Raw genomic sequence first — 26109 nt, 5'->3', positions numbered from 1 at the left:
CAGAGGATCATGTAACCATTGGTAAGGAGGATGTTAGAAGCAGTGACAGAGCTGGCAGTGAACCACATGTCAGTGAGGGTGAGAACACCAAGGTCAAAGTCTTTGAGGAGGAAAGTGATATTTTAGGAGTATTTGACAGCAGAGCGAGAGTTGAGTCTGGCTAGGTGGAGCTGGTTACCAGCTTTGAAAGTCTTCCATGGTGGGGTACAGGGATGTGGTACTCCCGTCGGAGATGGAGAGGGGAGAAGGGGGAGGTGACAGGAGGAATGGCGATAGAAGGGAGGAAGTTAATAAGAGATGGGAGACGCCTATCAAGAAGGAGAAGGGTGGACTGAGAGCCCTGGGCCATGACTGTACCATTGTGGTAAACGTTAATGATGCACCTGGAAGAAGAGAAGCCAGCGAAGAGTTCTTCCCACCTGGCGCCACCATTAATCAGAGACGAGGATAAAGGAGAGAGGACAGAGGTCAAGTGTGGAGTCCATAGGTCTGGAGAGGGAACAACACAGAAGATGTCAGTGACAGTCTGCCTGGAGGAAACATTGACATAGGTATCAGCAATGGGCAGGCCTGGATTGGAGACCAGGAGACCCTTTTTGAATATTTTTTTCCTGGGTTCGAGAGGGAGGTAGGATAGGTGATGGAGTAGCAGTTGGAATAAATAGGTGAAATAGAGAGCACCATGGAAGGAAGGTGGTGTGGGTTAAGGGAGGGAGAATAAAGGCACAGGTCTCTACACAATGCACTGTAAACTCACCAGGCGGCCTAGCGGGTAGGTACAGATGAAGCAGGCACTTTAAGAAAAGGGCAGGCATGGGTACCAGGTATACAATACTCCAGATTTGAAGTTCAAATATACATAAAAATGCCAGCTTATAAACAGGGGAGTAGATTTTAAGTGGACCCAAATTTGAAGCCCAAAGATGGAAAATGCAGCAGTAAAGCAATGGCAGCAGATATTCAATAACCCAAATGTGACGATCAAACATACAAGGAAAATGCCAGCTATTAGCAGGGCAGATTTTGAATGTAGCAGATTGAAATTTAAAAAAAAGAAGGAGAAAGCATCAGTACAGCAATGGCAGCAGATATTAAATCACCCAAATTTGAAGATCAAAGATACATAGAAAATGCCAGCTATTACCGTGATGTTGTGTCCCAGTGCCAAGCTAATTACGCACCGGCGGGCATCGGGCCTATGCAGGCACATCAGAGGACGCCACCAATGGATTGCCACAATGCATGCGCTTGCGTGTAAGGAGGCGCAAGGAGTTAAGTTTGCACGCCTAGAAGGAATAAAGAGGTTGTACACTACTACTGACTCTGTATGGTCTTTCACCATTAGCTGCGAGTGACTGAGAGTGAATGGGGAGAGGACATTATACAAAGGTAAAAGTGGGCAACAGAGTGCAGTAGATAAGGGAAAGGTAAGAGGGCAGTCAGATGGGGAGGAGGCCTGAAAGTTGGGTGTGGCAGGGGGCTTTCTCACATACAATCAAGGCAAAGGAAGGGGTTTAAAAATAACAGTTACCGAAAGGGTTCATCTTTGCTCAAATCGAGCTTTAGGCCAGGGGTATTGCAAGTAATGAAGGTCGACCTTTATGACGTCGACCTTCAACAGACTATCTTTAGGAAAGCAAGCTGTGAAAATGGTCTAGAGACAAAAAACTGCACAAGGATGTATTAATTTCTCTACACACGAATAATCTAGATGATCTTCCTGCTAAAAATATATGTAAAACAAGAATTCAGGTGGTATCCAACGTGCGACCATTTCTCTCCCTCATCCAGAACTTTCTAGAAGCCGCACATTTCAGGGGGCCCTATGTTTTAGGCAGGTTGAAAGCTCATTACATGGTTTTCCCTTTAAGCGACTGTGCTAGTCTTTTGCCTAAGAAACAGGAGATGAGCGATAGCTAATCGCCAGCTGCCACGTATGTTTATCTGTTGGCCTTTTTTTTAACCCCCTGTCTGTACATTTCAATATTAGCTACATTTTTAGCTGCTGATGGCAAATACAAGCAATATCTTAAATTGCAAAATGATACACCGGATAACCAGATAACAAATTTCCATGAGTATTCTGTGCCTGCGATTTAACCTTCCGATCTTCGCAAAGCAATCGATGCTACGTGTTAGGGATAAGAACAAGATCCGGCTAAAAGGATGTGTTATTAATTATAGAGAGTAGCGCTGGGAAACCAAGGTAGAGTTTACAGTTGAGCCCTTGGCTTAGAAGCAGACGAGGGGGCGCAATCCTAGCTAGGGGTATAAAAGGCCCGTGACACGCGCACCCTGCAGCAGTGAAGAGCAGGCCAGAGCTCCAGCACGCCACACAGAAGCAGCCATCCCTTCTTATACTCAACCACCACTGCTCACGTAAGTTTCTTCTTCCTTTGCCAACTAGCCTCACATTTATTTTTGTGCGGAGTGCGAATATTTCTGCGGGACTGTTGCCTTCTTTTGATAAGCCATGGAAAACTGCCGGGTGTCATCTCTTGCAGGATGCTGCACATGCAGCGCTGCTCGTGGAGTCGCGATCCCGCTTCCGGGCTCTGAGTGGAACTTTCTGGTACAAGGTTTGCTTCCGGAAAGGCGCCACCTCTGGCCTGTCTCTTCTGGAGGTTCTTAGATTCAGTATCATTGGTTCGGTCATGGGCCCCGGCCATAGTATCGTCTGTTCAGGAAGTGCGTGGAAGCAGCAGAGATTCTCTAAGAAGCAACATACAGACATTTTATAGTTTCATAGCATTTAACACTACACACTTTTCTTATTTGATTGCGTTTTGCAACTTGCTGCTTTTCGATCCAATTTATTTATCATTTTTAATTTAGTCGTAAAATATTGTTTGCTTATCTTTTCATAGCCAAGATTATATTTTCATGTAATCTAGTTTTCCAATTATTTGTATAATAATTTTATAAAGCACCAGCGCGTGGCCAGAAGCACTCTGGTAGATGTATCTGTAAAACACTGTATCTGGTGGATTGAGACGAGAGATCTGATTGGCGATTAACTTGCAGGTACTCCAGAGGGCTAAGACCTATTAAATCCGGGTGCGGGTCGGTTCTGTGAGGAGCCGTTAGTTAAAGGGCCAAGGTACCTTACAGGGGTACAAGGGCCCCGTGATGCTAGCGCTTGAATAGGCTAGTTTTCCTCTGCAATTAAGGTGGACAAGACTTTGGTGTGAGGGGCCAAAGCATTGCCAAAGAGAGGGCCCTCAGGGGAGGAATAGGACAATTGGGCTGGAACAATATGTAGCTGCGCTCCATCAAAAATGATCTTGCCGGAGAGCCTTTCCGTATAGACAGGAGGCCCAAACCCCCACCCCCAAAGTTCAGGAAGCTCTCTGCCCCGACTGTCGTGAGTCTCCAGAACGCTGGGACGGCCCCGTTCAGGAAACTCCTGTCCTGCCGCAGCGGCATGCAGCAGTCAGGGACAGAGAGCTCACTCAACTTGGGGAGGGTCGGGGTAGGGTGCTCCTTGCATATTGCCTTTCAGAGCTGCATAGTCACACAGTGCTTCTATGTGAGCAGCTGAGCCACGTTATGCAATGACTTTGCAGGTTGAACCTGAAAGTCATCCTTTGCTCAACAGCCCAAGCTCAAACAATGAAACCCCAAAGCTGTATGTCTCATGCTTTGCACATATTTTACTCTCAGGGTGACTATTCTGACAGAGGAAATGAGCACCATACCAAGTGTGCATTGCTTGCTCAGAAGGAATGAACATTTGAATTACTAGCACAGACATGTTTAATACATTTGTGGTCATTCTTACGTTCTCAAAATGCACTTTGTTTTATATGCAAAGCAGTCAGCATCCTCTATTCAGGGCGCACCCATCATTTGATACTTAGCCCCGCCCCAGTCCCGCCCACACCACTGAAAATCCACCATACCAACCACGAAGGAGGTAGGGAGCGGGGGGTTCCCCCAGTACATTTTGTCAATTTCCAGCACTGGGTCCGTGTGATCTTATGGTCTTACCTGCATGCTTCTTACAGTTGAATCTGGTTCGAGAAATCGTCGTATAATTTCTCGAACTGCGGTACCGATCCAGAGCGTAACAGGGAGCTGGCCTTGTTTTTTAGACCTCAGACTGCGCAGAGAAATGTGATTCTTTGCTCCACTGGAAGCTGGTGGAGCTCTTTTATAAGGCTGGTGGGATGTGCTTAGACTCTTTTAGGTTGGATCACATTCTAGGTGCTTCAATGTTTCTTCTCCGGAGCCTTAGGGGTTCTTTCTTCAGAGCGCCCCCATACCGTACATCCCCAGAGTGCAGGCCGGAGAGTTCGAGCTCTCCGGTGCCTTGTGTTGGATGGTTCGAGGGAGGGCCCTCTGAAGTATCATATATAGAAAATGGTTGTCCTTTATATCAGCAGAGTTTTGGTGTGAGAAGGTTAAGGCTGCATGGAATCAGGGGCCAAGGCTTTTGACTTTCTGCACAAGTGAGAGATGCTTAGTGAACAGAAAGTCAAAACCCCAGGGATTGGGTTTGATGCAGACCTAACCGCCTCACGACAAAAGGTGCATCTTTCATTCACAAGACATTTTCCACCAGGAACTGGCCTCAAACAATTTCCATTCACAGGACAGAAATGCTGTTAATTATTGAAACGGGAGAAAGAGATGTTTGCTTTTAAACACATTTTATATAAAATAGACACGCTTACACTATGTTGTTTTACCAGACGTGGTCACCTGTTTACTGAATGGCATGGCTGAAAATCCTGTGCTAAATTGCTTCACTTTCTTTGCTAAAAATCCCCATTGAAACCTTGAATCCATCCCCCTCCAAAGAACAAGGCGTTTCCTCTCTTCTCATGCGCCTCATCTTCTCTTTTTTATTACCTTTTTTCTTTAAGAAATTATGGGCCTCATTCCGAGGTTGGCAGTAACTCGCCGGTGCCACCGGTGGCTTGCCGCCGACCCCGAAACACTGAATCTGCCACCTGATTTTGCAGTGCCACGAGACAATACAAGTCCTGGCGGCGCAGGAAGTCATGCTGCGGGTTTGGTAACTCACCATTCCCGTGGAGTCCCTTAGGACTCCATGAGAGTGGGGAGACGGAAGCACTAGCACCATTGCTAACGGTGCTTCTGTGACGACTCTGCCTATCGGGGACGAACCGCCCGGCAGGGTCAGACCTGTCGGGCACTACGGCCCCTGCAGGCAGACTCGTAGTGTGGTGGTCCGGAAACAAGGGTGCCGGCTAACCTACCGGCACCCTTCTTTCCGAACCGCCACACTTAGAGTGAGGCCTTATGAGTTTTCAATGCCTTTATAGAACATCTCACGTAGGCATTTTCATTTAGGTTATTTTTTAACTTTTTATTTTATTTATTAAGTGCATTTGGTTACATTTAGCGACCTTTTACACTAAACAACATTCACAAGAAGAAAAAAGATACAAAATACAATACATAAATTATGATCAAAATTAATAACAATAGACTTTTAAATTCCACGTCCTCATAAGAAACACATCTCAGTGACCAAGTTGAAATCAGTCCATACAGAGGTCTGGTAATTGATACAATTAAAATTAGGAAATTTAAAACTCCAGGGACAATTTCCTAACAACCCGTTGCCATATGATATGATATGATAAGTTATTTATAACGCGCTTAATACCCAGAGGTTTCTAAGCGTGGACCCGGGGATTAAACCTGTGCTGCTCCATGTCATCTTGCTTCCAAGACGAGCACGTTGCTCCTGACCTGAGCTATCCTCCCGAGTCATATATATAAAGGCTGCCGAGGCAGTCACTAATGAATCCGCGCTGAAAATTGAACTCCAGAATTGATCCGAAGTATAGGCGTTAACAGTACTGTAAGCCTTCCATACTCCAGGCTAAGGGCACCACATATTGTCAGAATGTGTCGAGGGGCTTTAACTTCTTTAGAACACAATCTACATAATCTTTCAGGTCTAGAAATTCCCTCCCTTGACCCTGTATTCCCAAAAATAGGTACAGTGTTTAATCGAAATGCAAGAATGAATCTAATCAAAACCGGTAGCCGGAGCTTTAACAAATAGGACCTCTCGGGATACCCAAAGAGAAAGCCTTATGGGAGTAGACCTCGTCCTTACGTAGCCCGGCCAGGTGGTCCAGGGCTACCACCACCCCATGGTGAATGGACTTCTCCCCAATTTTCACCAAATTAAAGTCCAACCATGACTCAGGGACACTGGGGATACCAATCTCCACAAGGTGGCACCTCACCATCGTCTCCAAGTCCCTGTACCAGAAACTTTTAGAGAATTTTCTGGAGTGTCCCACTGTCCTGCTCAACACTGTCATCCCCAATACAACCATGAATGATCTTGGCCCAAAACTTGCATGCCACAGTTTTCCAGAGTGACAAGAGGGGAGGAACACCCAGTTCCAACCTTACTGCCTCCACCGGGGTCCTGCCCAGTCGGGACAGTAAAGATCGGCGGAACTTTGTTTCGAGTCTGGGCAGCCAGTCTATTGCCCTTGACGGTAAGACCTCCAGACCATATAGTATACCCAGAATGATTGATGAACTATAGGCAATACATTTTGCCTCAATCGAACGTCCTCCATGGGCGTCAATAATTCTTTTGAGTGAGAGTCATTTAGACCAAGCCCTATATGAAATTCCCTCAGCCAGGCGCACAGGTGACAGAAAAGCCCTAATTAGGACCCCCACTTAGTTATACTCTATTATCTGTTTAGCCTAATGCCTCCCATCCCCCAAATAAAGGACGGAGCACCGTATGCCCCCTTCCCACAGATCATTATTTTGTTTTTTGTTGCATTAAGGGTAAGACCATGATTTCTAGCAAAAACAGAAAGGGTATTGAGTGATCTTGCCGGCCTACTGGTGTATGGTCCAAAATCACTGTATCATCAGCGTACGTCAGGCAGGGAGTGACATCATTGCCGTACCACGGCGGGTGGTTATTAAAAGCCCTAAGTGCCAAAGGTAGGTCAGATATATACAAGTTGAAAAGCAGGGGGGCCAATGGGCACCCATGATTCAGCCCTTAGTAGGGAATGAACCAGACAGCCCCCCTTCTTGTGACAGCGTAACCCTGACCTGGGTATCACTATACAGTCCCTTACTGAAATACAGGAGTGAAGAATCTATGCCCCATCGTGACAGCTTTTCCAATAGTTTCGCTCTTATTAAACTGTCAAAAGTGGCGAATAATCAACGAAGCATAGATATAATGCTGTCCCTGGGCAGCTCTGAATGACCGAGATCAGGGTTAGCAAAGTCCAGATAGAATGGGAGGTCCTGCACCCTTTCCCGAGAATAGCAGCACCAGTAGCAAGTTAGCAAATAAATTGGAGCTGCAATCCAACATTGCCAGTACCCTATAATTGGCCTGTTGGTTACGCTGGCCCTTCTTATGGACGGGAATCAGGATTTATGATTTCCAAGTGTGCGGAATAACACCTGCGTCACAAATCTGAATAAATAGCAGATGTAGAAGTGAGGCCCACCACTGCGGGTCACACTTTAGGACCAGGTTGCATAGACCATCGGGGCCAGTGGCCCCAGAAACCTTTGACCTGACTTTTTAAACACAGAAAAAATACAATCGCGAAACGAATAAGGCCTTATCTAAACAATGTCCTTACGTAACCATGTTTCACATTCGAATGAAGAAAATCTCTGCTGTTATCTAGGGAATTATTCTGCAAGATTAGATCAAGGAACCTTTACACTGTTTTTGGTACCACATCTTGGACGTACCACAGATTCAGATCAGATTTGTCTCATTCTTGCACACTGGCCCAAATTCGGTCTCCACCCCTATGTATTCATGCCAGGGACGTCATTTCAACAAAATATCAGGGGTGGCGGAAGTGACATCACATGACCCTTGACCTCTGATGACATCACAGGAAGTGATGCAATGTGACACCCCTTCCCAAGTGACTTCACAGGAAGTGATGGCACCCTTGACAAAACAGGAAGTGGCAACACATTGCAGTGTTCCTCAGTACACTTAGAAAAATATGGTTACAATATCACTGGAATATGATATACATTTCATACAAGAATGGATCACCATATGTAGCATTAATAAATGCAGACAGGGGAACTGGAAGGGAAGATACATTCACTGTGGAATGCAGGCAGGGGAACTGGAAGGGAAGATACATTCACTGTGGAATGCAGACAGGGGAACTGGAAGGGAAGATACATTCACTGTGGAATGCAGACAGGGGAACTGGAAGGGAAGATACATTCACTGTGGAATGCAGACAGGGGCACTGGAAGGGAAGATACATTCACTGTGGAATGCGGACAGGGGCACTGGAAAGGGAGATACATTCACTGTGGAATGCAGACAGGGGAACTGGAAGGGAAGATACATTCACTGTGGAATGCAGACAGGGGAACTGGAAGGGAAGATACATTCGCTGTGGAATGCAGACAGGGGAACTGGAAGGGAAGATACATTCGCTGTGGAATGCAGACAGGGGCACTGGAAGGGAAGATACATTCACTGTGGAATGCAGACAGGGGAACTGGAAGGGAAGACACATTCACTGTGGAATGCAGACAGGGGAACTGGAAGGGAAGACACATTCACTGTGGAATGCAGACAGGGGACCTGGAAAGGAAGCTGCACACAGAAGTACCGCGTGGAGAAGACGGCTGAACACTAAATAAGCGAACAAAAAAAAAAGACAAAGCACAGAATATCTTTTGCGACATTTGTAAAAACCCTCTATTGCCCTTAGTATGGCACTGAGGAAAAGCCGACCTGGTCGACTTGGGATGGGATCTGTTCACAGATACAAACTTTCGATTTTCATTTTGGGGGCAGAAACTGCAACACATTAAATGTGAGCAAGGGAGGGAGCCTGACCACTGCCACCTAAAAGCATACTGTGGGAAATCCGTTGTGTTTGGAGCTCTGAACGCATGAGATCACATGAGATCGCAGCAACAGCCACTAAACTTGCCGAGGTTACTGTTCAGCTCTGTGCTTCAGGGCTCGCTCAACGTTCGAATAATCAGGTTATGAGGACTTGGTCTGGAGTCGGAAAGACGCATACCTAAAGGCGGATATGCTGATAGAGAGCGCAGATACGAGCCTCAAACAGAACTGCTGTGGCACAGTGGTGTGAGGGGAACAGAAGTGTGGGTACGCAGGCTGGAGCACGTGACATCACTTTACGTTACGTCATTATCCTTCAACCCTATATTCCTTTCCATAAATACAGAGAGATGACCAAGCAGAGGCTGGTCCTGGGTGGACTCTGTCGACCATTCGAGCCCTTAGGCCTGTAAAGGACCACCCGTGAGGAGAAGCAGGTGCAAATAATGAACAGTGAAGGTATAACACATGTGGGAACGAGTGGCTGCCCTGAGGGATTTACAGGCAGAAACTGGAGGGTACGAGGCACCGTTTCATTTTACAACCAGGACTATTGAAAACAGCAGACCTCCGTGTCTGACCTAAGATAAGGCGCGGCTTCCCCGTGTCGTTTGCCCACGCGCTGACAAGGGTGTCCCAAACAGAACGGACGCCCTCCTAGCGCGCAGTCACAGAGCAGGGGTTCACTTCGGCGGGAGATATGAGCTTAATGCCCGTGCCGAAGAAGAGAGACAAGTCCACTAGCACGCGAGGTGCGCCAGGGGCCGCCGCGCAGTCACCCCCGTGCTTCCCCTCAAAAGCCCCGCTGTATGAATCTTTGCAAATTGAATACATACATATGTCTTGGAGAGAAAAGGAACTTTAGGACTCGCACATGGGAAGAAACCTGCTCCACTCTCGTCCTCCGTCTTCTATTATCGAGAAGGAATGAATTAAAGTCACACCACTGAACATCACTGGTGCAACACTACCGCAGTTGCAACCTCTCGTGTGCTCACACGTGTGCACTGAACATTGTCATTTCAATGAATAACTGGGCTTAGAAATGCTTAGGACATGTAGCCTCTATCACAGCGGTTTATCCTCCGTTCAAGAGCAACCAGTCACATGATTAGACGAGCTGCACAGGCAGCTGGTGGGTGCACCGTGAGGCCGGGTGGGACTATGGGGGCGGCCGCCCCTTTTGCCAGCCCCATAGCTCTACCACTGAAGCGGCAATTCGGTTTGAGCTTCCATTAAAAAAAAAGGTATAGGGGGCGCAGCTGCGGGCCGCGTGGGTCATGGCAGCGACCCATGGTGACCCCCAAATGACATCCCCGATTGACGCCCCATTTCACGATGTTCGGTGAAGGGTGTTGGACTGCAGAATGAACATGTTTATAAATGCTGACCTGCAAAAATGACCTGCAAAAATTCCCAGAGACATTTTCGGGCCTCGTGATATCTGTTGGAGCAAAAATAAGCGGGGCTCGGTTCATTTATGACATCGGTCTCCTGAAAAAGTGTGCCACAGGAAAAGGAGTGTTTCAACTAGAACAACAAACCTGGTGTACGCCAAGTGCAGCCAAGGAAAAGAAGCCACATAGACTCTGTGCACGCTTTCTAGGGTGACCAATATGCAACAGCAAAGACCAGGTGCCCGTAGCACGAGATTCCTATACATGGGCTGGAAAGCGAAGAGGGACGAGGCCTCATTTTACACTGTATGCTAATTGCATGCAGGGGGCCACCAACCACGAGGCCTCAATTTACACTGTATGCTAATTGCATGCAGGGGGCCACCAACCACGAGGCCTCATTTTACACTGTGTGCTAATTGCATTCAGGGGGCCACCAACCACGAGGCCTCATTTTACACTGTGTGCTAATTGCATGAAGGGGGCCACCAACCACGAGGCCTCATTTTACACTGTATGCTAATTGCATGCAGGGGGCCACCAACCACGAGGCCTCATTTTACACTGTATGCTAATTGCATGCAGGGGGCCACCAACCACGAGGCCTCATTTTACACTGTATGCTAATTGCATGCAGGGGGCCACCAACCAGGGGTGTTGCTAGGTCTGGAAAAGAGCCGGGGATACGCTAATGTCGGGATTCGGGGCAAGCTAGCCTTTTTGGTAGTAGCTACAACCCAAAGACCTGGGGCTATAGCCGCCTCAACCAGTCCTCTAGCCACACCTCTGCCACCAACTCTTTGCTGGTCCCCTGCATGCTGGTTTCATCGCTCACGAAACCGAGCGAATCGTCTAGAAAACAGAAACTGATAATTATCAACATTGAAGGACCTCATTTACAGGCTTGGCGTCTATAGTAACAATGGTGGTATTCATCAATACTGTCTGCAGTGCCTTCGGTGGCACTGCAAAATGGGCCGGGGCTCATCAAGGGGGCGTGGCATAATGGTGGGGGTCACCTGCTACCTCGTTAGGCCACACCCCTTGATGAGCCCGGCTCAGTGGGATACAGGTACCCCCACCAGGCAGCCCTTTGGAGAGATCAGCACCCTCTCCCCAATGGGGGTGCTATCCTCTGCATTTATTTTGCAAGGGCTTGTCTGGCAGGGGACAGCGCCTTGCCTTTTCAGCCTTAATGGTGGCGCTGCCCGTCGCCAGTGGGGGAGGGGCAGCATCACCATTAAGGCTGGAAAGGTGAGGCCGCTGGAAGCGGAGGTCTTTTTTCCTAAAGAATGAAACTCCTGCGATCTTCAGAATTTAGAAAAAAAGGCCTCTGATTGCATAGGCCTCACGTTCTCTCTATAATGTTGGCGCCGGCCCACGGGCATCTCTTGCTTGAAGGAATGCCTTGCAGGTGCAGTGTCACCATTTTGGATAGAAAGGCATTTTTTTCTGAAGCTTGAAGCTTTTGCACATGAGCAAGAGCTTCTGACTTTCGAAAAAAAAAAGCCTTGTCATGTAGTGGCCGGGGCTTCCAAGAGAGATTAGTGAGCCCCGACAGGGCCCCGTCTCAGAATGAGATTTCGGAGCCTGCCCGGGCTCGGCCCCGGCTGGCCCCGGCTCACTTAAAGCCCCCTGACTGTCTGTCAACCCCAGTTGCTCGATTACAGCTACAATACCACTGGGGTAAAACAAATCTGCCAGCTAAATCTCAAATTGACACCGCTGGTGGTATCCCAGACATACTGCCACTGCAGCGGTATTCCTGAAATACCATCAACAGTTAATACTGCTCTATTACAGCCTGAAAATCCACCCAGAAAGTATCCGGAAAACGTTAAAAAAAACTCCAGCCTAAACGAGGTGGTAACAACAGGCAGGACAGACAAAAGAGAACAAACGGGCCAGGAAACTGTCACCAGTGCTTGCGACAAGTGGCACGTCAAATCAAATCAATGCAAAGGAGCGACTCAATCTTATTTGGCCCTCCCTGCCGCCCCATCATGTCAACATCATTCCCCATCCTTCAAAAGACAATTCACATACAAATGCAATTTTCCCCAAAGCAATGCAGTGTAGCTGTTGGCGCTCTAACTGCACTCTGCGAGCTGACGGACAAGTATCACGGGATCACACCAAAATACCTGAGCCCAAAACTGAGCAGCCCAAAAGACCACATTTCGAGAGTCCCATTTCACCATATATTTATGTCAGGGGGGCAGGAGGGGCTGGGCTAAGTTAATAGAAAAGGTGGAGTGGTATGTCGAGGGGGTCTCCACCTGCAAATATACGGGGTGTAATAGGGTAGCATTTTGGGGTTCCCATTTTTTCTCTAAACGTTCACATAGATCCATTATGACCGCCTGAGCAGCACCTGCCATACATGACAGCAGGCAGTGCCCATGGCCTGCACATCGCTGCAGCAGCCAGTGTGTGCAGGAGCTCACCACTCTGGGCGAGACAGGCAGATGCAACAGCAGCATAGGAGACAGCCTGCGCCGAGGAGGAGGAGGAGGAGGAGGCAGCGCGAGGAGGCGCACGCAGTCCAGGCATCCCTAGGCTCAGACCAGACACTGATGATCCCACTCTACCGACATGACAGACGGCAGTGATCAACCTTCCCACAGCCCTGCTCCCTGCTCCTGAAGGTAGTGTCGGTCCTGCACTTCTGTGCATCTGATATCCTTCACCATTGCCAGGAGGTTGCATGCAATCTCTCTTGCTTTCTCTGTGGTCCTGGCCCAGGCGCTTTAGTTACTCCTGCAACATGCACGTGACCACATTTCTCTTCCCACTGCCTTCGCATTAGGCAGGATTTTAGCAAATTGCAGGCTTGCTCGGTTGTATTGCTGGTTCTGCCTTTACACACGTGCAGTGGGTCTCCACCCCATGCAAGGGAGCAGGCCTTCAGGAGACGGAGCCAGCAGCATACAGCCGACATACAGATGACATGTGATGCCAACCTCACCATCACACACGGTTCTGCCCGCTTCCCGGGGGCAACCACTGATGCCATGAGGTTTAACGCAACAGCATCCTTGTTAGGTTCATAGTGACACACATGGGCCAAGGGAAAAGCCTCATAGGTAAGTCACTCTCCATTAGATCATGCATCCTGTGCCATACACCCCCTCTCACCTGCCTACACCACACTCATACCCGCTCAGTATGGTGAGGTGGGTGCTGTATAAGGAATTTTCTAAAGAGAGCAATGCTTTTCCATTGCACCATGGCCAAAAGAGAGACGAGGCCCAGGCCACATCCAATTACCAGCATAGGAGTGCTGTTAGTTACCCCCAAAAGCCTCCTCCAAGAAATACCCTCTAAATACTGCCATTTCACACTGAGTTGGCTGATTGACATCTCAGCACTACAGATAAGCACTGGAAGTACCTTCTGTTTGTAAAAAGTAACAATGGGCACAATGAATATCGACCAACCCTTCTACGAAGGAGGCACCCTTGGGCTGCAATAGTTACAGCCTTCCGTCTTCATTTGAATTTATTGGGCTGATCTCTCTTTTGGTAAATCCAACAAAACCCCAAATAACGATATTCATTCAGCAAGATAATCTGACTCTCAGTCAGATACCATTTAAATGTACCCTGCTTGTTCCGTGTGCGAGGATAGACCCTCATAATATTAGACCTAGCAACAATTATCCTTAGTCTATTAGTACTAGAATATACATCGAAGGCTTCTAATTGCCACTGAAGTCCTAAAGACGTTTGGTCTAAAAGGACTAAACTGCCCGCGCATAAGAGCCATTGCATAGGGCTCTTACCTATACGCAGAGAAAAAGCCTGGACTTTCTCCAAATGAGTATTCAGGTCGACAATAAATAAATTAAAAAGCGCTGGAGCAAGGGGGCAGCCTTGCTTCAGCCCCCGGTAAGTGGGGATTGAAGATGATAGCTCACCCTGGCAATTCAAACGAACTCGAATTGATGTTTGGCTGTATAGACTTTCTATTCATTCTAACCGATATCCCGGCAGCCCCGAAGAGACAACTTCTTCCATAGCAACCACCTGTCTACACTGTCAAAGGCTAAGTGAAAATCAATACAATTTAAAAACCACAGGGATTTAGCTGAGAAAGCTTGAGTCTAAAACAAAGTCAAAATGCAGACATTTAAAGAAGTTCCTATGCCCTTAACAAAGCCAGATGAATTAATGTCATACACAGAGGAGGATGCAGTCCAATCATTGAGCTTAGATTACAATAAGGCCGCAAATACCTTGCCTGGAGGAACTAACAGAGCAATTGAGCGATAGTTCCCAGGAGTCGCCCTAGCTCCCTTTTTAAAAATCAGCACAATAATTGCCATCCCGCAAGACGGAGGTACCTGTCTGACCATTCAAATCTGATTAAAAATGAAAATGAACATATTTGCCCAAAGCTCGGGGCGGGCCTTCAACATGGCATTTGAAAGCCCATCGGGGCCTGGGGCTCTTGACGAACTGCTGCACTTTATCAGGTCCAATACATCCTCCCTTTCAAATTGCAGACACCAGTTGTATTTAGAAGGGTCCTTTTGACGGTACACTTTGTACTTATCAACCGTAAAAAGCTTGGAAAAGTGGTCGACCCAGAGGGCACTGGAAACAGGGTCGGTTTGGAGAGCCATCTCCCCTACTAAATCAATCTCCATATTTCTCCTACATTCTTAGAAGCCATGGCAGAAGGCATGCTTTCTGCATCTCTCTCGTGCATCCTGGCCTTGTAGCTTCTCAGTCAGTTCTTACGGCCCAGTCTCAACCTCCTCATTGCCTTATGACGACTAAGAACATCATCCCCAGAGAGGGTTTTGATTTGAAGTCTCAGGGATTGTTTCTTCTCTACAATAGTTCGATCGCAGACATGCTTCTGCCGAACATGATTTCTAGGGGAATTAGTTTGCACAGTAGTGAAAGGTTGTAGAACCTCTGCATTTAGCCCCTCCGGCCAGGTTCCACAGGATACCGCCCTATTGCATGTAATTGCCAAGCTGATAAGAAGATTCCCCACTAGAGGAGCATCCCACTTCAATTGATGTCTCCCCATATTTATTTCAGCTGTGGGCAGATAGGATTGGGGACATTGCATTGTTCGAGGGATTAGCTATCTAGTTGAAAGAAGTGCCTGGTCACTACAGGAGGAAAAAAGAGACTGTCATATCCACAAGGTGTGAAACAATTGCTCCAGTGACAAAAGAATTATCATTAAGGACTACCTGCTTGTCCCTTCTCCAGGTGGCTTTTGCTGCCATGTCTCCTTTTACTGCACCATTGAGCATAAGCAAGTCACAAGATTCAGTCAAGAAGTCCAGTTGCTGACCTCTATTTCTTGCTTGGACTCGACCTTTCATCTGAGCAGGGAAGCCCGCAATTTAGCTCTCGGCAAGTAACATTGAAATCACCCCCCATAATAATGGAGGAGATTTCATCACTTTGAAGGCAAGTGTCTAAGACATCTGCCAAGACATCTAGAAACTCATCAGACGGTATAGCAGAAGGGTTCCAATATACGTTAATTGGAGCTGAAGACCCCATGCTCAGAGAGTTACTTTAAGGCCATTTCAATTTACTGACCTTTATATGAAAATTTGGGTTAAGCCATTCTGGCAGGGAAAAGCCACTACTATTTCTCATTGCTGATAGTAGACCAGAGGTGAGCCTTCCCTTTAAAACCTTAAGGGCTGTAGATAATATTGCAGTAAAGCCATGTCCCCTGAAGAAGACTCACGTCTACTGCATGCAAAGTCGAACAACCAGCTGAAATAAATGAACAAAACCTCTGGTATTTCATGAAGCGATTGTTACAGTTTTCAGAGACTCCAGCCACCATATCTATCTTTGGGAGCTACTGCTCGCTAATGCACCAAGCCACCAAGACCAGGAGTTCTGACCAAACTGTATTGATGGATGATTAACGCATTCAACCACCTTTCTGGCTTCTTCGACATTGCAAGATCGAGTTATCTGAAGAGGACATTATGATTTCAAATTAGCGCATTCTATGGGCACAGCCGGTTGTCTTGACCTAACGCCCTGCAGACCTTGTCACTTCCCTCATATCGTAGCCCATTTGCTAAAACAAATGGGTCACCACTAACAGAAAGTTTTTAATAATGTTTTAATCAATATGAAGAAATATAAGGTAAAGGTGACCCTCAAAAATTCGACTTGGGGGATATCATCAGAGCGAATACTTCGGAAGATAGGAATTGTGTTACTTAGATTTCACTCATTGGAGCAATTTAAAACTGTAACCGCCTTAGAAACATTGCAATCTTTCTAGTAGCACACAGTTACACAAATCACTTGACATTTGTGAGGGCACCGATTGTGGATATCCAATATGATCATGCATCCGACCAGACTGAAGCAGACCCATTCTTCACTGCTCCAAAGTTAAGAATCTCAGTTCGACATCAGTCGGATATTCGTTGCCTCTACATACTTAATCATTACAATTCATGATTATATCTGCAGGTCTCAATGGGGCTTTCAATAGTATGTGCGGAGCCACTTCAGCCTCCTGGGCCGCTGAAACGTCCATAGGATCATCAGGATATTGTGAAAGTTCCATCAAGGCCTACAGCTCTTCTTGATCTTTAGTATTCAAGGTCATATCCATTCCAGATCTCACATTGATCTTGGTATCACCACTAGAGGCTTGCTGTGTCTTTGCCTTTTTGTTTTTCCCCCTTTTGTCGTGAGGCAGAGATCAAAGCTTTAGCCTGCTTTGGCGCATCCAAATTCCTCAGAAATGTCCTCGATCCACGATTAATTTCTTTAGGCGCAGCCTTTAGATTCTTACTCTTTTTCACCTGTTTTTTCCCCTTTAATCAGGGCTTTCTCCCTTGATTAAAAATAGAATAATTAATCTTGTGGCTCTTGACCCCCTACGATTGAATCATGATCTATCAATTGAGGAGAGATAAGAGGCGACCGACCTCTAGTAGATGCCTCTTCCCTACAAGAGTCTTGATTTGAGTAAAAAGTTCCAGATTGTGCACCACAAGATGCAGCCAGATCTATGATAGACAACAATTATATATCTACGGGTTTCACACTCCCCTTATAACTCATTAGACAGCCTCTTCTCTGGTGACTGGTTCCCATTCAAGGGAGAATTTTTTTTAAATCCATTCCATTGGGAGGCTGCTGTTATATACCCTTCAATGAAAGAAAACATAGAATTTAAATTAGCTAGTAGAGAGGCTTGCTCATTGACTTTCACATGAATGGATTCATACAGTTTTACCAAGGTATTTAGAGCAAAGTTTAAAGTTGGAATCAATGTCAACAGGTTATTCTGCTCAGGAGGATAATTCCTTTGAGTAGTGTGGGAAGGTTGGCTGGAGAAAACAGAAATATAAACATCCGAGCTTGGGGAGACAGGATATAACTCTGGGGAGCTGGAGAGCGGGGGCTCGGATTGACAATTGGGCCTGTGGCTGTTAGATTATACTTGGTGGCAGATCACCACCTCAGATGACGTACGTTGCGCCTCGCATACCACCTCAAAGTTTTGGCAGCATTCATTATATACGGCTTGTACCAGGGTCTTCAAGGTTGTATCTAGCGAAACGGTCACTGCTTTGGTGTGATTAGGGTCTTGTGCAATCGCAGGGGGAGTCAGGCAGTTTACATCCCCATTTACAATATCCTACAACACTTGGACTCACATGACAAGGGCCATATATCAGTAATATCGGACTCAGCTGGTCTCTTCATCGAACTAGCCAGTTCCAGAGCTTTAAGTTGCATCGGGAAAACGGATGTGATTTTAGGAGTCGATGCTGCCGCTAATTCAAATTTATTGGCAGAGGACGAGGACAATTGTAAAGATAAGCCTGTTGTAAAATGTTTCAGCGGTCCGGCTGATCGAGGCAAGACCGATGGCAGAATCCCTAGTAACGGGGAGATACGGGCCGGTATTACCGTAAGATCTTGTACCACAGCTGGACAATGTAATATGGGTGCAAAATCTGGAGCGAGCGCCGTCACAGTTGATTTGCTGCACAAGGCATAGGTATATGACATTTTCTCCTAGAACAGCGGTGAATAGAGGCTTCAAGGGGTCGAGTAGATATAAAAGTGGATTCACCACTAAGAAAGGGTCTGAAAGCTTACCCGGCCCACTACCACAGCATCAGATGATTGATGAATGACTGCCATAGACTGCACTTGCCACCTTACATTTCACGCCGGCGCTTCAGGCCTGGCAATGCTTTTGAAGGATACACACCTCAACTGATTAAAGGGACCGCTCCACACCAGCAGAGGAAGATTACAATAGACGTGCTGCTTCAGGCTCTGCTGCCGTAGACTGCCTCAACTTGCTGCCTCACACTTGCCGCCTCACACTTCGCACCTGCCAATGCTTTTGAAGGATACACACCTCAACTGATTAAAGGGGCCGCTCCACACCAGCACAGGAAGATTACAATAGACGTGTTGCTGCAGGCTCGGCTGGCATAGATTGCCTCCACTTGCCGCCTCACACTTATCACAGAGGCATATTTGGATGCTATTGGAGGCCACAGCTTACACTTTAAGCCCTCTATCATAGGAGTACATGCAGACAAACACATGTATACCCATAGCTAATCAAATATCCCCCATACACACAATTGGTGAGTTGCTACCCTAATTTCTTACCTTGCTAATGACGCCCATAAGGGACAATAGAGGCAGAAGTAACATCAATACCATGAGGGCAATGTCCAGGCGCGTTGAACCTTAAGAGGGCATTTAGCCTCCTGATGTCACCTCCACTGAATCGGGAGGGCACTTATGTACAGTTCTGAGAAGGCGCGGAACATCATCCTAGTCTGCTGCATGCTCTGCAACATATGCACAACATATCCATCAGTCGTCCGGTTGCAATCCCACCACAAGAGGGCATACTATATGACAGTGAGGATAATAATGATGATGGGCAACAAGGACCCGTTTTGCCGGAGGGCCATGTACTACATATGCCATTCTCCCAAGGTTATACCCATTGGTTGCACTTGTAAATTAAATACAAACAAAGGAAGGAACAGACCATTGCAACTATCTTCATAAACAACATATTCCCTTTTACACAGACTAACACCCTCAATGACCCTCCCTAGCCCAACCACCACAACCACCACAACCACAGTTAACTACCTTACTGGTTCAGCCTTACTGCTCCCTAGCCCAACTCTCACTAATAAAGCCCCCTCCCCTACCGGCTAAGCCTACCCCTCAACCCAACACCCACTGCCACTAACACAATCCACTGCCCCACCTGCTCATCATAACCCGTGCAGCCCAATTCCCACTAACACAGTCCCCTGGCGCAGGCACTTCTACCCTCACCTCCAATGTCCCCTTCTGGAGATGGAGGGAGTAGTCCAACACACCTTGCAGACGTCTGCCATGGTCTCCCACTGACAGAAGCCTCTGAGGTGGAGTTAGATGCAGTGGCAGAGGACACCTCACCCTCCTGGGATCTAGGCCAATGCCCTCTGCGGCTCCATCCACTCCAGGAACCTGGACTGCAGCCCGAAGCCATGCAACATGGTCTCAGTAGCCTTCCATGTTCGCTGGGCGTGCAGTGGGAAGACTGTTGTATGGTAAGCATGCAGCTAGGGAAGGCGGCTGAGCGGTTGGTGGAGCTTGTGGCCCATGTGCAGTAAGGTCTGCCGCATAGAGAATAGTGCCCCCACCATCCATGCCACAATCTGTTCTTGTGCACCATCACACTAGTCCACCTCCTGGAGGCAGGACATCACCACTGGGTGGGCAGCCAGGAAATTGAAGTCTAGGCACTGATGCACTCTTGCACTACATCAATACCCCCAGCTGCATGTCTGCTTGGTGGCACCACCCCAACTGCATTACCTTTGTCAAAATGCCTCAGTATTCACACTGCAGCCTGCTGCATCTGTTGCTCTAAACCACACAGTGCGGATATCCCAATGTTCCAGCCATGGCGCATGGTAGATGTTGGCCTGTTGACCACCAGATTGAACATTTAACTAGTTGGGCCACTGAGCACATGGAACCCTAAAAGCCCCTTCAGACTGTAGCACTTCCCACCTGAACCACAGGGTTACCACATGCATTTTCCTCCACACCACTTTACTACGCTCTTCCTTCCACTGGCAAGTGCAAACCATGCGCCAGGAGGGCTCGGACGTAGAGCTCAGGTGCGCTTTGCCCAAACATTTTATATTTTGGCGCGACATACTCTGATACTTTGGAGAGCCACCAGACCGCTTGTCCAGGGATTTAACCCTTTCCAACTAAGATTAAAGGACGAATTGTTATCAAGCCCAGTGGGACAGATAGAATACAAGCAGTTCCTTATTCGAGGAAAGTTTTTCACCCTCGTATTGAGACACATAAGACTTGACTAATTTGTACAGGTACTTTGTGCCAACATAGGCCAACTAAGAGGAGCTGTATGTATTGCATGTACTATCCCATGCATGCCTGTGAGCTTTGCGTGCAGATTTGAACGCTGTGTGCTGCAAAGCACAGCACAGATCATCATTTCAACCCACTTCTGAGGATCTATCCGGGTATTAACCAGCATTTCGGACGCTCACTGTCGAAACACGTGTCGGCTGAACACCCTATGTATTAAAATTTGCTAAATCAGCTTGGCTTTTTGAACATTGAACATTTTGAACTGTAAAAAATTCCAGGCCAAGCGCAAAATCTAGTCACTCCTCCCTTTTTATATACTCTGATACTTTAGTTTGTACTTCCATCACTCTCGGTGTCACCCGCAATTACCAGTATGCACTGTTCACGTGTGTCAGGCAGTTAGATGTTGTGGGTGCTGCATGTTTCTGGTTGTATTGGGCATGCTTGCTGAATGGCTCTCCACATGGTATTTTATGGCAGGCACGATGATCACAAATGAGTTTGTATTGCTGCATGGTTATGGTACTGTATGCATACATGACAAAATGACCATTTGAACTCTGGAGATGTTAGTCTTATCCGACATTCCTGTGGAAATTCTGGGGTTTGTAGTCCTGGCATGGATATTGGTGACTCAGGATGTACAACTCCTTGAATGTGAACATGATCAGCACTACAAAAAGGTGATGACTGGAAGGTTTTGATCTTATCATAACCAATGACACAGCATCGTTTTCCAGTCTGCCAAGCCATTACAGAATGGAAAAGACCATGTATGCAAATCAGACTTGCACCCACTACAAAAGGAGCAGTCCAGCCCAAACTGCTAGTTGAAATCCCTTCTGCACGAGACCACAAGCATCCCCAGACATGTTTCGGCCTTACTGGGCATCATGAGCTGAGGAGTAGCTTGAGTCTCTCGGTCTAGCAAGCTCGGCACATGATCAGCACGGCCATCTTCCACACTCAAAGCAGCATGTTGGTATGTTTGTGCATGAGGGGTGCTTCACTCACCGGAAGAAGTGAGGGATCCAGCTCCCACCTGCCCGCTCCTGATCCCTTCCAGGTCAGCAGGCCCCAGGGTCGCAGCCACCTTCCTCTATGCGTACAGGACTAGCAGTGGCAAGGGTGAAATAGGCACATGACTGCCTCCTGAGGTCATTCTGCCACCTGTGGGTTTCATAATGCTGGGCTGTCAGGACACCGCTGCCCCCTGTCAGCTACATGATTCCATAGCTTCTATTGCTTTGCAGTGCTTGCTTTTGATGCTGAGGGCTCCAGACGCACCTTGTTCCTTGATGGCAGGAGGAAAGCAGGGTTTCTGTCCTCCTGGCAGTGGTAATGGCGTTTTCAGAAAGTTCACCGCAGTGACAATGTTTTTGAATGTAGCTCCTGCATGGTCAGTATTTTCATCACCTTTACCGCAGCACTGAGAGCAAAGCTGTTCCAGGTGTATCAACTCAGATTGACCCCGCAGGTAGTATTAATTACCTCCGGCGGCCCTTCTGCACAAAGTACCACCAAGCCTATAACGAGGCCCTTATTTTTTGCATTACTCTTTCATTTTGAGAATAAATTGGTCATTATTACTGTTGGCTTTACTTCACTCTGGCATCTCAACACGCAGAACAGCATCTCCGTTCCCCAGGAGGCCTGCTTAATTGAGCATCACAAGTCTTTCTTTGGGCGATGTCATGAAAAACCCTAAATACACAGAGTTTCATTGTGTCTCATTCTGGAGCAAGTGCAATCCAGCAATTACACCAAGGGAGGACGCCTGCTTCTGTCAGTTGCAGCCCTCTGTCTGCCTGGGAGGACGCCTGCTTCTGTCAGTTGCAGCCCTCTGTCTGCCTGGGAGGACGCCTGCTTGTGTCAGTTGCAGCCCTCTGCCTGCCTGGGAGGACGCCTGCTTCTGTCAGTTGCAGCGCTCTGCCTGCCTGGGAGGCCTGGGAGGACGCCTGCTTCTGTCAGTTGCAGCACTCTGCCTTCCTAGGAAACCACGAAGCAGGGCATGAATTGTTTATCAGGTGCAGATGACGCCTAGGAAAGTTCGCTAATTTAAGCAGTTTCCTGAAATGCTCCATGGTCTTCTAGGGCACTGCATTGCAATATCCCCACAACTAAAGGAAGCTGTGTATTGTTAAAGTTTATTTTTGCTCCTAACAAAAGATAAGAAAAACGAGCATAGGTTACAGTGATGTGGCCAGGAGTTCCCACCAGAGGGTGGGGGCTGCACCTTACACAGGTGGGCCTAGCTAAGGGTCACCATAAACTAAGAGGGATACAATTATTTCACTGGATTTTGATCTGTGCTTTCGGGGACCGAGCAAACGTTTTTAAACCTTTCTTAAATTCATTCCAAGCAGGTGTTTCTATTATCTAACTTATTATGGTACTGTTTTATTGACAGCACAGCCATGAAAGATAGACAGCCCCAGAGCTTAATTTGTAAGAAAATAAGTGTGAGGGCTCAAATATTTTCTCGCATGCTTGTGACACTGCAGACGGGCAGCTCCCCACCCACAGCTGCACCCCACAGTGTTGACACATTTGGGGTTAAACTACAGCTCGCACCTGCTGATTGGAGTTGATGGATGCTCTGGCTATCATTACTAAATAATCAATCTGAGTCTGAGACATTAAGTGCCGGGGCTAAGAAATAGGTGCCAGGGCCGAGCCCTGGCAAACACCATCACAAATGAAGCACTGGACCGCCCTAAATGCAAACATGCGCCTGCAGATAGCACAGTGATCTCTGTAGATCTGGATATATATATATATATATATATATATATATATATATATATATATATATATATATATATATATATATATATATATATATATATATGTGTGTGCCTCTCCCCGTGGGATGAGCCCACTTACATGCTCATGCATGTGAATAAGAAACAGCTGCCACTTCCAAGCATGACAATTCTTAAGCTAGTCCTGCAGACACACCACTGGCCTCTTTTCTTACTTAGCTATTTCCTTGACATTATTGTGTCTTGGAAAAAGCTGAAACTGAGCTCCCAAATCAATCCTGCTGAGTCATTCCTGCCATTTGGAGTGTATGCAATTTTACATTCACGTGCAGATCATAAATACAGGTCAAACAGCAGAATCCAAGACTGGCGGGTTATCTCATCCCCTAAATAGGACACCTTGAGAACCTGCCAAACGCTGTGTACTGCAAGACGTTGGCACACGACAGAGGAGCCTGTGTGTAATGACATCACCTGCTTATACAAAATACACAATAGGACTCAACAGGCCCGCAGGCCCTGAACCGAAGGCCCACAATTGGCTGCTGAGTTACTCTGCCACTATGAGCTGCCAGTCTGATCCGTGCCGGTGTGTTGTTTTAGGGAGTAAGCTGAGGGTCAGTCTCTTCTTCTGTCCCCTCACCCTAGATAAGCGGGGCACCAGCGCATGCTAGGATAAGCTACTTCCGCCGGGATAGTTAGCAGAGGTTGGAGGCAGGCGAGGATCACACTTCACTGCGTGATCATCACCTGCCTATAGACAGCAAGCAAGTATCTAAAACATGGCGTCAGCCAAATCTCAGGGAAGACACTGTGGGCCTGAATTACAAAAGCGTCTTTCCATGTGAAAACCCCATTGGGATGGGCAGTAGAATATGGGGCAATGACTTAAGGGGTTTCAATACGGAGACCCAGCACACCTACAAGAGGAGAGTGCTTAAGTATACTTAGTTAAGTGTGCTTAGGAAAAGCTTGCCGTTTTAAGAATAGTGGCCATAACAACATCAGGATATGATGTGCAAAGATGCTGAAAAGAAAAGTCTGCTAAAGAAACAATGTGAACACCACATAAGGCCTGATTTACACAAATCGTTTTTCAATGGGAACATCCCTTTGAAGAACAATTTGTAATTTAGGCCCATAATATTTTATTTATTTTTAATTATAATATGCTTAATACCCAGATGTTTCTAAGCGCGGAGACCTGTGTTGCTCTGTGTCGTCTTGCATCCAAGGCAAGCACGTTGCCCCTGAGCTATCCTCCCAAGTACCTAAAAGACATCTCCCAAAAAGTTGGTGGACCCTTTAACCGAAGTATTGAACAGTACACATTGCAAGTATGCTGCCATGCCCCAAATGCCTCTGTGGGGAACGCCACACATAGCAAGTTAACAAGAACCATGATTGATTTATTTGTCAATATCTTATGGTATGGTCTTGTACAACACACTGTTGCCACAAGCGTAGTCTCTTGGCCCTCTGTCGGATCTCCAATGGAAGGAGAGTTGGGGGGATGTTAGTGGGATCGAGAGGGAGAGGAGCAAGAGAGCTGTGACGTGCTGTTGGCAGCTTCCGTTTGAAGAAACCGGTCACTAAGTGTCGGTGCGTTTTCGGTTGGTAGCTGTCATGTGGTGTTGAGGTATGACTGTGCATGGTTTGGTTTTGTGTTGTGCTGCGCCCAGTTTGTGTTGCGATTGAGGCATGGTTGTGTTCAGTTCAGAGTTTGCGGGTGAGTCTGCAGAAAGGTGAGTTTTTATTGCGGTTAGTTAGAAGCAACACATTTCCTATCCCCAATAATTCAGTTCGGTGCAAAAGTTCACCCAGATTCAGAGCATACTTTGTGCCGAGGCTCCCCCTTACACTGCGCTCCCCAGTTAGGCACGTCTCTGTGTCGCCCCTCCCCCCTCTTTCTTTTGGCGCTTTAAACGCTGCAGAAGAAATGCAAGAGAAGCAAACTATTGAGGAGTAGTGTTCCAGTCAAAGTGGGGAGGAAACACAAGACAGAGGGGCCGAGGAGGGTCGAGCGGGGGTTGGAGGGAGGGGTATTTTTGGGAGAAAGGGGGAGAGGGCGTTAGCCATCCTCGGCAAGGTAAAGTGAGATTACTGGATTTTGCAAGAATTTAATTTGACAAAGAATGAGTAACACACATACAGGCAAAGGGAAACAAGGCTACCTGCGCAAACGTTCCTCGAAAATACACGCTGTGCACGCGAAGGTGTGCAGGTGTGCAGCTCCAGGTTGTGGGGTCGTCCAGAAACGTGATGTATTAGGGAGGTGTGCGGTTCTGAGAGCTTGGAATGGCAAAACAAACTATTAAAGAAGGCTGTGTTTACCTCCCCTCCAAAAAGCAAACTCTGCTCATAGTCGTGTTGCCTTCTGTGTGTAGTGTAGATGCGGTTCAGTTGGTGTGGAGGGTGTCTGCCAGGTGTCAAGGTGGTGGGACCACGTTCCCCCTGCTCCCGACCCTTTCTTTCCTCTAACCGTACATGTGAGGAGTAGACTTGCTCACCCAGAGCAGGTCCTTGACTGTAGGCTCCCCCAAGGTTGCTGTCCTTCAGGCAGGAGGAAGAGGCCTGCACAGAACAGCCCATTTGGGGTACAGAGCAGGCCTTGCCCTCGGCCCACACCCTGCCTAGGCCGCTGATATGGTATAAAGCTTCAACAATTACTTCACTATTAT

Source organism: Ambystoma mexicanum, chromosome 4p (genome assembly GCF_040938575.1).
Source record: "Ambystoma mexicanum isolate Mex_15411 chromosome 4p, UKY_AmexF1_1, whole genome shotgun sequence".
Taxonomy (NCBI): domain Eukaryota; kingdom Metazoa; phylum Chordata; class Amphibia; order Caudata; family Ambystomatidae; genus Ambystoma; species Ambystoma mexicanum.
The sequence above is the reverse complement of the archived record's forward strand: the minus strand, read 5'-3'. Positions refer to the sequence as shown.